At 42.4% G+C, this 18,118-nt stretch overlaps 1 non-coding gene across 1 annotated transcript; it reads right to left on the reverse strand.

Moving 5' to 3' along the window:
* Window positions 1-944: 944 nt before the first annotated feature.
* trnas-uga (transfer RNA serine (anticodon UGA)) lies at window positions 945-1,026 on the reverse strand. The gene has a single exon. It is a non-coding gene; the product is annotated as a tRNA-Ser (tRNA).
* Between the last annotated feature and the right edge of the window lie 17,092 nt (window positions 1,027-18,118).

The following is an 18,118-nucleotide window of genomic DNA, read 5'->3' on the forward strand; positions in this document are numbered from 1 at the left end:
CCATGCTGTCATTTTTTGCATTTCCTACATGACAACAGTGAACACAATTTAGATGTACTTAATTTGCTGCGAACTGCTTTGGGAAATCATGAGGTGATAGTCGCCGTAGAAATGAAAGTTTTTTTTCTTTCACAGCGTCTGAAAAAAGTGCATATTAATAAGGTGGGCGAGCTCTATTTTTGGAGCTTGATGCGAACCATGCCAAAGTAGCGGGTTTTATTCACGGACTCGCTATTTATTTTATTCTTCGTGGTAAGGTGACAGTATTTTATAGCAGCTTAAACATTTCGGAAAACATCTCACACGGGACCTTGCAATACATTGAAGCAATGCTGCAAAACATTAGTTCTGCAAAGAGCTCATGGACCTGCGGCGTGTTTGCAGCATTTAATGGACGTTTGCTTATCATCCGCGGCGTTACCACGTCTCGCATTTCAATCACAGAATGGCTCACTGCTGGTGATTGGTCTGCAGTGGAAAATATCAAGCAGCAATAAATACAATACCGGTGTGTAATCCCTCATTCTCACCATTACGCTGCTCTGAACTGCAGCGAGCGCGTGGCCATTTGGCTAAGGCGTCTCACTTTGGTCCAAACCCTAATGTTATCAGAAAATTGCAGATTTGAGGCTTGTGCTGGTGTTTTGTAAAATGTTGTTCAACTTTAAAAACCAAACCATGTTCACACTCATTAGCTGAAGGTGATTTCCTTGCAGGGCTCTTTATTAAAATATATTTTTTCATTCTGTTTCCTGTGTATATTTCTCACTGATCTTTGCAAATAGTTTCCAACAAACCAACCATCACTAATTAATGCCTGCAAATTAAGAGTGTTGACAATTCGAACATCAGCTCCGCATCAATCAGTGTAATAAAAGGCAGTGGAGAAAAGTACGATTAGATTCCATTGATCAAATCAAAGAGCAAAATATTTCCTTTCGAATCGCTGCGAGCAGGGTTCGAACCTGCGCGGGGAAACCCCATTTGATTTCAAGTCCAACGCCTTAACCACTCGGCCATCGCAGCTACACGATTGATTTGTTATAACAGTCCAAAGATCGCTGCGAAATATCAGACAAATAGACTTTTATTCAACGTCATATCAGGCATTCAAAAATTGTGGCTTTGTGTCCCACCAGAGACGGATTTTAGGTCAGGATTTGATGTTTCCTGGGCAGCACAATCAAATTTGCAGCAAATCAATTCTTCAGAGATGTGAAACTGCGGCCCCTGCACTTGCTGTCACACAAAGGCTCCAATTATCCACTGAATTCTCTGGGCGCACTGGGTCATTTGCACAGTAACAGGAGCAAGACGTCGAGCCTCTGACAGGCTGAGTCCATTAACCGCTCAAAAACTTGCAAAGGACACGTGGAAGAACAGTGGAACTCTCTTCTGTCGCCCGCAGCTGCTGCATAGATGACGAGAACGGATTGCCAAACCCACGCACCTGTTGTACAGAAAGAGGAGGAGGCCATTCAACCACTCGAGCCGATTACACAGGACCGGGGGGATGACATTCCGTCCCTTATCCTGATGCACAGTGTAATATATTTATGCATGAGTTATCTGACACCAGAGTGCGCTACTGTCGGATGTCATTTAGGCAATACAAGAAGTCGGATCTTGTTCTTTACCGAAGTAGGACTCAAAGAGACCGGGTAGCCACACGAGGCAGTTTATAATAAAGGACTCTTGTGTTATTACATACAAGGACAGGAGGAGTCATGCCGAACCTCGAGACATTAAACATGTGGAGGCAATTAATAGTGACATGATGGTTCAGTCACCGGACCAGGGGGTTGCCATTCCTTACCTCCAACTGTTGTAAACGAACAGGTGGAGTCATTCAACCCTTCGAACACATTACACAGGCGGTGAATCATAGTGGTTTGATTTTTATTATACTGAACTAGTATTCCAGAGACAGGAAATTACAGCCCACCATTAGAGTAGGGTAAATTAAATTCATTTAAATTAATCTGGAAATTAAATGTATCAATAATGGTGACGATTATCGTAACAAACCCGTCTGATTCACTAATCTCCTTCAGGGAAGGGGATCTGCCGACCTTACCAGTCTGGGCCTATATGTGACTCCAGACCCACAGCAACGTGGTTGACTCTTAACTACTCTCTGAAATGTCGAAGCGAGCCATTAAGGTGCATATGGTTGCTCACCAGCACATTAACAATGAAATTAGGTGTGGGCAACAAATGCTGCCCTTGCAAGCGATGACCACATGCTTGAATTAATCAAATAGAACACTCGGACCTCTAGATTGTTAAATAGAAACAATAAGACCCTCAAGCCAGGTCACAATGCTGAGTGGAGTCAACTAGAATGCATAGCTAGCGGGCTTCAATACATAAAGCAGAGAGTTGCCTTAAAAGGGAGCTTTACATATGTTCAGAAGGTGAAAAGTGGTGTTCCACAAGGATCGTTGATGGGACCACTGTTGTTCACAAGTTATATTGACAACTTGACCGAGAAAGCGAAAACATAACATCGAAATTTGCAAGTGACATCTAATTAGGCGGGTAGTCAAAAATGAGGGGGACTACAACACATTAGAGAAGGGCATTAATAAACTTGCAGATTGGGCATAGCATTGGCTTTTAAATTTCAAACCATATAAATATGAGGTGTTACATTTTGTTAGGACGAATAGGGAGGTCACTTATTATTGGAGAATACCAGTCTGGGTGGCGTAGAAGATCAAAGGTAAGGCGAATACACAAAACTCTAAAAGTTAAGACACAGATTAGCAAGGTCATAAAAAAGCAAAATCAAAAAGCACGTATAATATAGAAATGATGCGAATTTATGCTCAACCTATATTTAACCATTGTTAGACCACACCGGTTAATGTGCACATTTCCATTCGCCATATTATAAAAAGCATATAGAGGCATTGTAGAGGATGCAGAGAAGATTTACAAGGATGGTAACAGAACAGCCAGTGTACACATATCAGCAAAGGAAGAACAGGCTTGATCTCTTTTCTATTGAAAAACGGAGGCTGAGGCGTTGTCCAGGTTTGCTGCTCTGTTTACAAGGTAACGGTAGATGGGGTATATGCTTGGACATATGTTTACAGATTGTACAATTCTGCTGCTGCTGTTGTCCTACAGCACCTCAAGGATGCCCAGCGTTGAGCTGCTCCATCTGTTCAGAATCTATCCCATTTAGCACGGTGGTGGTGCCAGAAAATACGAAGCAGAGTGTCCTCCGTGTGAAGACAGGACTTAGTATCCACAAGGTGTTTCCAATATTCGCTGCTACCAATATTGCCATGGACCGTTGCATCTGCGACAGACAGTTTGGTGAGTAGAATTTCAAGTAGGTTTTGTAATATCGGAGCGGCAGTTGTGAGGGAGCACAGCACTGTCGGAGTTGTTGACTTTCGGTTGAGATCTTAAACCGAGACCTGTCTGCCCTCCGAGCTGGACGTAAAATATCCCATGCTCGCTTTTCAGAAGTAGAGCAGGAGAGTTCACCCCGGTGTCCTTGAGCCAACTTTCATCCCACAAACAACATCTAGTCACTATTTAATCGTGGGTTCTTGCAGGTGCAAATCTGCTTTTGCATTTCCTACATTAGTGACCAGACTGTAAAACTAGTTAACTGGCTGTGAACCGCTTTGGGAAGTCCTGAGATGAATGTCCCTGCAAAAATGCTCGTGTTTTTTATCGTTAAATAAAAATACAAAATAGCAAGGCCGGATTAATCAAATGGTTAAGCATGGCGCTGTTAACGCGAATGCTGCGCTTTCGATCCTCGTAAGGGACATCTTTTATTTTGTGTGGGGGAGGGCAGGGTTACGAGCATCTTAGCTTTGTTACTTTAGAGCTGCATAATCATTTAGGAACGAAACTGACAAGGACCTGCAATACATTCAAGCAATGCTGCAAAATCTGAGTTCTGCCAAGAGCTCATTGAACTGCGGAGAGTTTCCAGCATTTAATGAACAATTCGATTATCTCCGAGAATTTGGGACTTCTCGTATTTCAATCAGTTAATGGCCCACTGCCGCTGATTGGTTTGCGGTGCTCAGTAAGGAATTGAAATAAATGCAATTCAGGTGTGTAATCCGTCATTCACGGCATTAGTCAGCTGTGCACTGCAGGAAAAGCGTGGCTGAATGGCTAAGGTGTCTGATTTCGGTAAAACACTGATGTTATCATATAATTGTAGGTTTGAGTACTGCCGAATCTTATTCAGCTGAATATGACTTCATTCTAAAAATTGCAGGGCTCTTTATTAAAATGCATTTTTAATGTTGTTTGCTGTGTATATTTCTCACTGATCTTTGCAACGTTTACAACAAACCTACAATCGCTAATTGATGGCAGTATTAATTAGTGCTTCCAATTAGAAAAATAGGTTTGCGTCAATGATTCTAATAAAGGGCAGTTGAGGGAATTCTGTTCAGTTTCGGCGTCAGTCATCTCGTCAGCGAGCTGATTAAAGCAAATAAAATGTTCACTGTAGAATCGCTGTGAGCAGGGCTCGAAACTGCGCAGGAATACCCCTTCTATTTCAAGGCCAACGCCTTAACCACTCGGCCATTGCAGCTATGCACGTTAATTATTTATTAATCTACTGGTCGGTGGAAAATTTAAGACAATTGCCGGCATGCTTGCCCTGTTTTATTTCCCAGTCGATGTGAAAACTAAATCGTAGAATCATTGAATTTCACAGCACAGCAGGAATGATTTCGGCCAGAACTGGAAGCATTTACTTTCGTGAAAATCTAAACAGACTGGGGAGCTTTTCTCTGTTAAAGCCAAGGCAGATATTGACTCTAATATTATGAAGGGATGTGATAGCGCCGACGTGCAGAAAATATTTGCTATTATGCAGGAGTTCAGAATTAGAGGTCATAATTATAAGACAGACACCGATGACTTCAGAAGGCAATGCAAGGGTAACTTCTTTACCAAAGAGTGATTAGAATATGGAAGGTGCTACAACGTTCTGTAGTTGAGGAGAATACAACAGATGCATTAAAGAGAGAGCTACCTTAGCACATGAGTGAGAAAGGAATAGAAGGATATGCTGATAGGATGAGTTGAAGTAGGATTGAAGTGATCCGCGTCTGGGGACCTATCTCCTTTCAAATCGGCTAAGGACCTGAATGCTTCCCCTGTCACTGTGTTTATTTCATCCAGAAAATCACATTCCTCCTCGACAGCAGTATCTGCATTGCCCCTTTCCTTTGTGAAAACAGATGAACAGTATTCATTAAGAAATTACCAAAATCTTCCACCTCCACATAAAGATTACACTCAAGGTCGCGAAGACGTCCTATCCTTTCTTTAGTTACCATCTTACTCTTGATATATTTGTCGAACATCTGTAGGTTTTCCTTAATTATAGGAGCCAAGAATTTTCAATGCACTCTCTTACCATTCCTAACATCATTTTTAATTGTGTCTCTTAACTTTCTATATTCTGCCAAGGGTTCATTAGTATTTAGCCGGTGGTATATGAAAAAGCGTCGCTTTTTTTCTTAATCCTCCCCTGTCAGCCCTTAGACGTCCAGGGGGCTCTAGACTTATTTTCCCAGCCTTTTACTTTATGCGCACATGCTTGGCCATAGCCTTCACGATCTCCTCCCTTGAATGCCTCCCACTGTTCCGACAATGATTTACCTACAAGTAGCAGTTTCCTGTCCACTGCTGCCAAATCAATTCTCAACTGAGCAAAATTAGCTTTTCCCCAATTTGGGACTTTTATTAAAGCAGTTCATTTTCCTTAGCGACAGCTAACATGAGTCTGACTGAATTATAGTCACCGGCATCCAAGTGATCTCCCACTTATACCCCTTCAACCTGCGCAGCTTAATTTCTCCCAGAAAAATCCAAAACCGCCACATCTCGTCTTGGGCTTGTTACATACTGACGAAAAGAGGTTCAGTTGAATACATTTTAAGAATTCTGCACTCTTTCCCCTTCACACTATATATGTCCCAATATTTGGATAATTAAAATCCCTACTATTAATACCCTATGGTTTATGCACCGCAGCCATTTGCCGACATATTTTATCCGCCATCTCCATCCCACAGTTTGGGGGTCTATAATACATTCGCAGCAGTGTGAACACTACTTTTTTATTTTTCAATTAGACTCATATGACCACATTTGATGATCCCTCTCACATATCATCCCTCTTGTATTCTATGCCTCGGCAAAATGAGGAAAGCATTCCGTGTGCCTTCTGAACGAACTTTTCTGCCTGTTCGGCTACATTCACGGATTTGTGGACATGCATTCAACGTTCCCTTTGTTCCACTACACTTCTCATTGTCCTGCCATTTAACGTGCGATCCTTGGCCTGGTTTGCCCAACACAAATGCATTACCTCACGATTCTACGGATTGGTTTCCATAAGCCACGATTCTGCCCAGTTGACCAGTTCATTGATATCTTTCTGCATTCAACAACTTTATTCTTCATTATCAACCACAAAGCCAATTTTTGTATCATTTGTATAAGTTTTAATCATAGGCGCTTCATTCAAGTCTAAATCATTAATACATACCACAAAGAAAAATGAATTTTCTGCGCAGTCTTACGGATCCTGACTCGAACAGCCTTCCAGTTGCAACAACACCTATTGTTTTTTGCGTCCTGACTCCGAAACAATTCCGGATTCAACTTGCCACTTTGCCTTGGCTCCCAATGGCTGGTTACTCTCATGAGCAGTCTGTCATATGGGACCTCGTCATAAGCCTTTGCGAAACGCCACAAGCACTGCCAAAAAGTGCACTACCCTCATCGGCACTCCTTGTTATCTCCTCAGAAAATTAAATCAATTAAGTCAGACACGGCCTTCCCTTTACAAATCCATGCTGACTGATCTTGACGAATCTGTGTCTTTCTAAATGAATATTTATCCTGTTCTTTATAATCTTTTCAAATAATGTTCCAACAACCGAGGTAATGCTGACTGTTCTTTAATTGTTCATCGATCCATTTTGAAACAAATGCACAACATTAGCAGTCCTCCAGTCCTTTGGCACGACGCCTGTAGCCAGAGAGCATTATGATGGTCAGATCTTGTACTATTTCCTCTTTTGCTTCTCTCGGCCCTGTGGAGTTTTCCACCTACAAAGCTGTCAAATTCCTCAATACTACCTTCTTCACTAGGTTTATTTCAGTTAATATTTCTGACTTCTTCCCGATTGCAACGTCTGCAACGCCCCTCCCTTTTGTGTAAACAGTTGCAAAGGATTCATTAAAATCATACACAAATATTCTGCCTCCATAAACAGCTTACCTTTATCGTCTCCAATGATCCCTACTGTTTCTTTTGATATCCTTTGCTCTTAATGTATTTGTAAATCTTTGCATTTTCCTTGATTTACTTGGCAATATATTTTGCTTTTCTCTCTTTGCTTTCCCAATTTCCTTTTAAATTCCAACTTTCCACTTTATTTTCTCCTCTAGACTTTCTGAACTATTGAGCCCAAACTTTGGCATATGTTCCCCTATTTTCATTATTCTGCGCTGCAAGCACCTTGACATTAAAGGGGTTTTAGATTTGTTAGTACCACCCTTTTCCTTTAAGCAGCATATTTGTGCTGAACCCTGAGGATCTTCTCATTGAATGCCTCCCAATGCTCTAAAACAGTTTTTGCCTTCAAGTAACTGTTTCCAGCCCACTTTGGCTAAATCCGATCTCTGTTTACCAAAATTGTCTTTCCCAAATGAAGATTTTGTATTCCTGGTGTAACTGTCAATTTCCATAACTACACTAAATCTAACTGAGTTATGATCACAAGCACTAAAATGCTCCCCATTGATGCATCTTCGACCTGCTCAGCATCATTCGCTCAACCTCAGCGCAGAACCGTCCCCTATCATGTTGGTCTTGCTACAGATTGGCTAAAAATGATCTCCTGAATAAATTTCAGGAAAGCTGCACCCGCGATACTTTTCACACCAATTCTATCCAAGTTAATATAAAGGTAGTTGAAATCGCCTACTCTTACTGCCCTCAAATTCCAGCACTTCTCAGACGTTTACCAACATATTTTCTCGTCGATCTCCCTCTGGGCGTCTATAGCACACTCCCAGCCCCTTTTATATTCTTCAATTTATCTCATATACCCAGAATTGAAGACACTTCAAACACATCATCTTACCTCACAGCTGCAATTGTTTACTTAATCAATACTGCGACCTCCCCACTACCCTCGGTTTTATCCCTCCTCTCACCTGCCTGACAAACATGTAACCAGGAATGTTGACCGATCATACCTGCCCTTCTTTCAATCATGTCACAGTAAATGCTTCAATATTATTCTCCTCGCTGGCACGTGGCACCGGGTGTAAGCCGAAATTACTAACTTTGAGGTGCTGCTTTTTTCATCATCTTCGACGTTCTTTCGAACAAGGATGACTTGTTTCAACATGAGTTCACAGTTATTTCAATGAAAGACCCGATAATTCAGGCCTGAACTTCAATTGAAGGAGTGGAAGATGTCTGCGCGTGGATGTTTTTAACGTGTGGAGACCTTTGCAGCTAAGCCACCATAGCGACTTGACAGAGCTAGGAGTTTCTCTCGTGGCCTGGGTTAAGCAGGATCACTGGAGAACTGCTCTGCTGCATGGACCTAGCGCACACACATTTGGCATTGTGGGCTAACCCGTGCTGCCCCTGGGCCGTCGGCATTCTGCGCCCCGTATCCTCACTTATCGCACCTCTGCCACGAACTCTCACCACTCCTCCCACATAATCATTCGCTCCATTTCCATCGCGATCTCTGGCCTTATCTCCACCACGATCTCTTGCCGTTCCTCTGCAACAAAAGCATTCGCTGCACATCCGCCACGATCTGTCACTGCTCCTCCGCCAAAATATCTGGCCGCTTCTCCGCCACACTCATTCGCTGCATCTCCGCCATGATCTCTCGCTTCACCTCCACCACAAAAAATGTGCTGTATCTCAAGCTTTTTAAACCCTATCCGAGCTCCCACAAATCAGCATGCAGTGCTTCATCTCACTTGCGACCTGTGTCATTGCTATCATAATGGATCAAGTTCACTGGCTGTTCACCATATCCCCCCAGCATCCCCTGCATCCGCTCAGTTACATCTTGACCCTGGCCCCATAAACGCAACATATCGTTATGGATTGATGTCTGCGGCGTGTCTGCACGGTTAACTATTGAATCTTTTACCAATATTTCTCCCACTCTTCTTCCTACCTCCTGGGCAGCTGATCCGGCAGTGGTGCCATGGACTTGGCTCTGGTTGCATTCCCTGAAGAACCATTCCCCCCCACCCCCGCCCCGCACCAGTACTCAGAACAGAAAGCTGGGTGGAGAGTGAGAAGCACTCAGGTGATTCCTGAACTACCTGGATGTTCCTACTCTTCAGTCTGGCGGCCACACATTCATTCTCACCCAGCACACTTTTAATGTTCGAGGTGACCACATCAAGACACGTGCTATCCACGAAGTTCTCAGCTTCATGGATGCACTGCAGTGACTCTCCCACTGATATGCTTTCCATCTGCCCAATTAATTCCGAAAAACTTAGTACAAAACCGCAACCTTCCTTGTTGGGCTTGCTATTAATTGGCTAAAAAAAGTTATCCTCAATGCAAATGAGCTATTCTATGCCGTCTACACATTTGACACTACTTATATCACAGTTAATATTGAAGTAATTGATATCCCCCATAGTACAAACCAAAATGAGTGAACTTTCAGATATTTGCTATCACATTGCTTCTTCTAGCTCCCTCGGATTGTTGGGGGCCTGCAGTACACTCCCTGCAATGCGTTTGCCCCTTTTTGTACATATGTTGAAATCATTTAGCTTCATTTTAAGCTCGTTCTAACATATGATTCCTTCTCACAGCTGTAATTGTTTATTTAGCAAAAATTGCCACCCCCTCATTTTTATGCCCATCTTTATCTTGTTTGAAAACCATGTAACCAGGAAAGTAAAGATGCCTATCTTGCCCCTATTTATGCCATGTTTCTGTTATCGCTAATGTATCATATTTCAAGGTGTGTATCTGTGCCTTTAGCTCCTCTGCCTTTTTCACCTATTCCTTGCGTTTGGAATATGCCATCATGCACAGGCGTGGCTGGAAGTATGTTTCCAGTGAGTTTCCCCAGGGCTAAGTACCAGGCCTCTTGCTTTTTGAGGTACATAGCAATTATTCGACGTGAATGCAGGATGTATGATTAAGAATTTTGAAGATTATACTAAAACTGGCTATGTGGTTGATAATGAAGAGGAAATCCGTAGACTGCAGGAATATATAAATACACTAGCCAGGTGGGCAGAACAGTGGAAAATATAATTCAATCTGTTGAGGAATGAGCTAATGCATTTTGGCAGGGCTAATAAGGCAAGGGAACACACAATCAGTGGTATGGCTCTGCAAGACATAGAGGAAAAAGGGTTTCTTGGAATGCATGTACACAGATCCATGAATGTAGAAGGATACGTGGTTCAGAAGGCATACGGAATACGTACATTTAGCTGGAGAGGCATGGAATACAAGAGCAGGGCGGTTATGTTTGAAATTCTATAAACACTAGTTGGAACACAGCTAAAGTACTGCATGCAGTTCTGGTCACCACATTACAGGAAAGACGTGATTGTTCGAGAGAGGGATATTGCTCAGATTTAAGAGCAGGCGAGCATTCTACCGATGAAGCACGAATGCTCGGATTTATATTATTTTCACTTTCCAAACTCCAACTGATTTTGGAACAATTTCTTTCACAATAAAAACTGGGATACGGCTCCAAAATAAAATGCATAGAGGAGCAGATGCTGCATATGGAATTATTTAATCAATGCTGGAACAAAACTCGGCAGGTCAAGTACCAGCTGTGGCCAGAAAAACACAGTGCTAAGCTCTTAGGTTTTTGAGCTGTCGGCAGAAGTAACATTTTGCAGTATTACTTCAAAGTATTATATATTCTACATGAGTTTCCTTACAAACGTTTAAAGCTGGTGAAAAATAACAAAAAGAAAATACCAAACGCCCAACAAAGAAATGTCAATGTGCCACAAGGGGTTCAAACACACGACTTAACTAAGTAACACCACGTTTTAACTAAGTAAACTAAGCAGCCTTGCTTTGAACCGCAACATTCAAGATAGTTTTATGTTGGAAGCTGATATTATCCAGGCGTCTTCAAATCCTGCACTATCCATCAATTATATCAAAAGATCATAAGAAATAGGAGCAGGACTATGTCATTTGTCACCTCATGCCTGCTCCATCTTTCAATAAGATCATGGCTGATCTGATCTTGGCCTCAGCTTCACATCCCTACCCGCTCCTCATAACCCTTTACTTGCTTATCTCTCGAAAATCTGTCTATCTCCGCTTTAAATATATTAAATGACCCCGTCTCTTCTGCTCTCTGGGGCAATGGATTGCATAGATTTACAATGCTATGAGAGAAAAAAAAATCCTCATCTCAGTTTTAAATGAACGGTCCCTTATTCTAACACGATGTCCCCGGCGGCTTTAGTTTCCTCAATGATGTCAATATCTTCTCTGCATTCCCCTTTTTCGAGTCCCCTTATTATCATAAGTTTCAATAAGATCACCTCTCATTCACCTGAACTCCAGTGTGTATCGGCCCAAACAACCAAATCTTTCTTCAATGGTCAACCGCCTCAACTGCGGAATCAACCTAGTGAACCTTCTGTGAGCAATCTCCAATGCAAGTAAATCCTTCCTTAAATACGGAGAGCAAAACTGTACGAAGTACTCCAGGTTTGGCCTCACCAATACCCTGTACACTTGCAGCTGGAGTTCTCTGCCTTTATACTCAATCCCCCTTTTAACAAAGGCCACCATTAAATTGGGCTTCCTGATTACCTGCTGTCAATGCATACAAGTCTTTTGTGTTTCATGCACAAGCACCCCCAGGTCTCACTGCATTGCAGCACTTTGCAATTTTTCTCCATTTAAATTAAAAATTGCTTTTCGATTATTTCTGCAAAAGTGGATAACCTCATATTTTCCCACATTTTTATCGATCAGCAAATGTTTTTTCCCACGCAATTAACCAATCTATATCCCGTGGCAGATGTTTGTGTCCTCGTCACAATTTGCTTTCCCACCCATCTTTGTAACATCAGCAAACTTGGCTACATTACACCCGGTCCCTTCATCCAAAACATTAATCTAGATTGTAAATAGTTGACCCTTGCCGCATCCCACTAGCCAATGTTTGCAAACCGGAAAATGATCCATTTATCCAGACTCTCGGTTTTCTGATAGTTAGCCGATATTTTATCCCCAACCCGTCAGATTGTACCGTGTGCAGCAATCTCTTATGTGGCAATAATCGAAAGTCATCTATATATCCAAATACACCACATCTACTGGTTCCCCTTAATCCAGCTGCTCGTTAGATCCCCAAAGCACTCCAGCAAATTTGTCAATCATCAATTCATTTTAATAAAACCATGCTGATTCTGATTGATTGAATCATGCTTTTCTTAGTGCCCCGCTACTGCTTCCTTAATAATGGACTCCAGCATTTTCCCAACGACAGATTTTAGGCTAACTGGTCGATAGGGTCCTGCTTGTTAGCTGCCTCATTTTTATAAATAGTGGCGTTACATTTGCAGTTTTCCAAGCCGCTAGTAACGCTCCAGAATCCCTGTCATTTTCGTAAGTAAGAACAATGCATTCACTAAAATAAAGCAACTCCTCTTAAGAACCTAGGATATAAGTAATCAGGTCCAGGGAACTGGTCCGCCGTTAGTCTGTAATGCATTAAGTTCCTCTCTACATATCGCCTCTTGTTTTTCCTCTAGTAGGATGGTTTTAGAGCCTCCTTCCTTCGAACTTCGGCCTTTGACCGATACAAAATATGTGTTCAACGACTATACCATTTCAATGTTCTACATTATTAATGTCTCAGTCTCATCCTTCAGGGGGCAAACATTTAGTTTCGTAAATCCTTTCCATTTAATGTACCTGTAGAAATTCTTACTATCTGTTTTTACAATTATTACATGTCGTGCTAGTTTACTTTCATGAACCTTCTTCCCTCTCTTAATCATTCTCTGCTGGGTGTTAGAATTTAGCTTCACGAATCTCTCTACATACAAACTGCATTTATGAATCATTCACTATCCAATCAGCAACTACTCTGCATATGTTAATTTATGCCACAAATGTACACATCCAGCAGATTATTAAACTCGCATCACATAGGTGCCAGGCAATGACTATCTCTGGCAAGCGATAGTCAAACCAGCGCCACTTGGCATTCAACGTCATGACCACCACCAACAACATACTGATAGCCACCATTCATCTCGAAATTATCTGGATCAGCCAAGTCAAATGTAACTATTCACATTGGCAGAAAGTGAATGGTGGTGTTCCACGAGGATCAGTGCTGGTACATCATTTATTTTAATGATTCAGATACAATTCCTAACTTTGCGCGTGACTCAACATTGTGTGGCGGGGGGCATTGGTGGGGATAGAGAATACCGAAGGGAAATGCAAGAAATTACAGTCGGACATTACTAAACTTGCAGATTGGCCATATAATTGAAAAACGAAGTTCAACACAGATAAATGTGAGATGGTATATTTTGTATGAAACAGAGAAACGTAGAAACATAGAAAATAGGTGCAGGAGTAGGCCACATGGCACTTCGAGCCTGCACCGCCATTCCATGAGTTCATGCCTGAACATGCAACTTCAGTACGCCATTCTTGCTTCCTCACCCGACCCCTTGATCCCCCTAGTAGTTAGGACTATATCTAACTCCTCTTTGAATATATTTAGTGACTTGGCCTCAACAACTTTCTGTGGTAGAGAATTTCACAGGTTCACCACTCTCTGGGTGAATAAATTTCTCCTCATCTCGGTCCGAAATGGCTTACCCCTTAACCTTAGGCTCTGACCACTGGTTCTGGACTTCCCCAACATTGGGAACATTCTTCCTGCATCTAACCTGTCTAAGCCCGTCAGAATTTTAAACGTTTCTATGAGATCCCCTCTCATTCTTCTGAACTCCAGTGAATACAAGCCCAGTTGATCCAGTCTTTCTTGATATGTCAGTCCCGCCATCCAGGGCATCAGTCTTGTGAACCTTCGCAGCACTCCCTCAATAGCAAAAATGTAATTTCTCAAGTTAGGAGACCAAAGCTGTACACAATACTGCAGGTGCAGCATCACCAAGGCCCTGTACAACTGTAGCAACACCTCCCTGCCCCTGTACTCAAATCCCCTCGCTATGTAGGCCAACATGCCATTTGCTTTCTTAACTGCCTGATGTACCTGCATACCAACCTTCAATGACTGATGTACCATGACTCCCAGGTCTCGTTGCACCACCCCTTTTCCTAATCTGTCACCATTCAGGTAACTGTCTGTCTCTCTGTTTTTACCACCAACGTGGATAACCTCACATTTATCCACATTATACTTCATCTGCCATGTATTGTCCCACTCACCTAACCTATCCAAGTCACTCTGCAGCCTCATAGCATCCTCCTCGCAGCTCACACTGCCACCCAACTTAGATTCATCCGCAAATTTGGATATACTATATTTAATCCCCTCGTCTAAATCATTAATGTACAATGTAAACAGCTGGGACCCCAACACAGAACCTTGCGGTTTCCCACTAGTCACAGCCTGCAATTCTGAAAAGTACCAATTTACTCCTACTCTTTGCTTCCTGTCTGACAACCAGTTCTCAATCCATGTCAGCACACTACCCCCAATCCCATGTGCTTTAACTTTGCACATTAATCTCTTGTGTGGGACCTTGTCGAAGGCCTTCTGAAAGTCCAAATATACCACATCAACTGGTTCTCCCTTGTACACTCTGTGGAATCATCTTCAAAAAAATTCCAGAATATTTGTCAAGCATGATTTCCCTTTCATAAATCCATGCTGACTTCGACCTATTATGTCACCTCTTTCCAAATGCGCTACTATGACATCCTTAACAATTGATTCCATCATTTTACGCACTACTGATGCATATTATTCTCTGTTTTCTCTCTCCCTCCTCTTTTAAAAAGTGTGGCTCCCTTGGCTACCCTCCACTTGATAGGAACTGAACAGAGTCTTTAGATGTTCGAAAATGACTGTCAATGCATTCGCCATTTCCAATGCCACATCCTTAAGTTGTCTGGGATGCAGTCCATCAGGCCCTGGGGATTTATCGGCCTTCAATCCCATCAATTTCCCCAACACAATTTCCCGACTAATAAGGATTTCCCTCAGTTCCTTCTTCTCATCAGACCGTCTGACCCCTTTTATATCCGGAAGGTTGTTTATGTCCTACTTAGTGATTACCGAACCAAACTACTTGTTCAATTGGTTTGCCATTTCTTTGTTCCCCGATATGACTTCCCCTGATTCTGACTGCAGGGGACCTACGTTTGTCCTTCCTAACTTTTTTCTCTTTACATATCTATCGAGACTTTTGCAGTCCGTCTTAATGTTCCCTGCAAACTCCCTCTCGTAATCTATTTTCCCTGCCCTAATCAAACCCTTTGTCCTCCTCTGCTGAGTTGTAAATTTCTCCCAGTCCCCAGGTTGACAGCTATTTCTGGTCAATTTGGATGCCACTTCCTTGGCTTTAATACTATCCCTGATTGCCCTTGATAGCCACGGTTGAGCCACCTTCCCTTTTTTATTTTTACGCCAAACAGGGATATACAATTGTTGTAGTTCATCCATGAGGTCTCTAAATGTCTGCCATTGCCCATCCACATACAACCCCTTTAGTATCATTCGCCAATCTATCCTAGCCAATTCACGCCTCACACCTTCAAAGTTTTGGACCATGGTCTGTGAATTAAACTATTTCATTCTCCATCCTAATGTGCAATTCCACCATATTATGGTCACTCTTTCCCAAGGAACCTCGCACATCGAGATTGCTAATTAATCCTCTCTCATTACACAACACCCAGTCTAAGATGGCCTCCCCCCAGTTGGTTCCTCGACATATTGGTCTCGAAATCCATCTCTTATGCACTCCAGGAAATCCTCCTCCACTGTATAGCTTCCGGTTTGGTTAGCCCAATCTATATGCATATTAAAGTCACCCATGTAACTGCTGCACCTTTATTGCATGCACCCCTAATTTCCTGTTTGATGCCCTCCCCAAAATCACTACGACTGTTTGGAGGTCTGTACACAACTCCCACGAACAATTTTTGCCCTTTGGTGTTCTGCAGCTCTACCCATATAGATTCCACATCATCCAAGAAGAAGAGGGAGATCTCTTATTATTTTGAGGATGCGATCCTGTGTGTGGTAGCCAAAAAAAGCGAGCTCGTAGTACAAATATACAAATCAGTAATAGGACCATAAATTTTAACAAGTTCAATAAAAGCAAATCATGTGCGAGGCTGTATTTCTCGAGGTATAGCTTTGTGACTCAGGTAAGTTTCCCTGCGTATCCTTTCCCTTGAAAAAAGAAAGTTGAAGGGTGATCTAATAGACGACCTTAAAATTATGAAAGGTTTTGATAGAGCAGATACAGAGAGAATGTTTCCGCTTGTGGGGACCAGCATAATAACACGTGATGGTTGTAAGACAATCAAACCAGAAATCCAAAAGAAACTTACATACCCAAATATTTGTGGGAATGTGGAGCTCGCTGCAACAGGGAGTGGTTGGAGCAATTAGCATAACTGCATTTAAGCTAAGGCTACACACGCATATGAGGCAGAAGGCAATAGACGGTTATGCTGATAGATTTAGATGAGGAAAGACGAGAGGCGGCTGAATTGGATCATGGCATGAATGATGGCATGGAATGGTGGGACATACTGGCCGGTTTCTTTGCCATTGATTGTGAAGAAGAAAGCTGCATATCGCAGGAAGATATGAATGTACTGGTGTCGGGTTATCAATCTACATCAAAGAACAAAATTCGAGTCATCCGCCTGCTTTAATTGGGAAAGCACACAAGTTTAATATACATATTTGTAGACCTGGACACATCCGAGATCTTTGCTCAGGTTCTGCAACCGAAAACGCCAGAAACTCCCCGACTGGCCCAGAGTGCCCCATATTTCAGGTCACATACTACAACTGCGTGTGTCATCAAGGTTACAACAGAACAATAGGCACATTCCGCAACAAGATATATGAGACCCTGTGGTCATTGTTTAAACATTCAGTTCCCCTTCATCAGCAGAAAGAAAAGCAAATATCAGTAAGAACAAATATGCAGCTGTGTGCCCCCTCCATCCGTACCTTGTCTTGCTTCCCCTCTCTTCATGACACAAGGTCAGCGGATGTTGAAGACCAAATTAGGTTCATAGCAGGAATTTCCAAAACATCCCCCTACAATATCCCTCATTTGGTTCCTTGGCTAGCCCAATTGATCATCTTTGTCACTCCGGTTCGCATTTCCTCCTCCCCTGCTGTGGTGATCAGCCGCTCGGTTGGGGAGAACTGTGATCCAGATGTTTCTGATTTCGATTCCTGAAATCAATAATTTCTTTACATCCAATAAAGTAGTCAGCGTTCGTTTCTTTGCCCTGCGGAGTTGATAAGATGCCCAACACAGAAACAAGTATCCCAGTGCCGAAACCAATTGTACAGCCACTAATATGTGTGAGATTATTCATATTCAAGGGTGTATATTAACATTCAGTCCCTAGTTCCACAGTTCTCATACCAAGGGTTATATTGAAGGCTTTTTGCAATATCTTTGTCCAATATACATAGCTCTTCTACGATAACGTGGTATCGTTTTATGCTTGCCAGCGGGGGTTATTTTATATACCTCACATCCTCAGGCAGGTGAAGCATTGGGGCAGCCATGTTAACTGTCATATTGGTATAAACCTTGCAGAATTTCATCAGTCAGGTTCAGTATAATAGTTTCTCGAGCATGGATATACGTCATCTCTGCGTGTTTGTTATCGGTAGCCTCGGGGTGAGCAGAGGTTGGGGTTAGGGATGTTACACTGATAAGTACCATAGTCATAAGTTAGTTGGCTGGTTACCACACAGAATTCCCCTTTTCCACGGTAGGCTGACTGAGTGGGCTCTAACTCTGATGGGCTCAGTTCTAAGACATATCCCTTTGTCTGGTTAAATCCACACTCGTCCTTACT

The sequence above is a fragment of the Pristiophorus japonicus genome, unplaced genomic scaffold (assembly GCF_044704955.1).
Source record: "Pristiophorus japonicus isolate sPriJap1 unplaced genomic scaffold, sPriJap1.hap1 HAP1_SCAFFOLD_60, whole genome shotgun sequence".
NCBI lineage: Eukaryota > Metazoa > Chordata > Chondrichthyes > Pristiophoridae > Pristiophorus > Pristiophorus japonicus.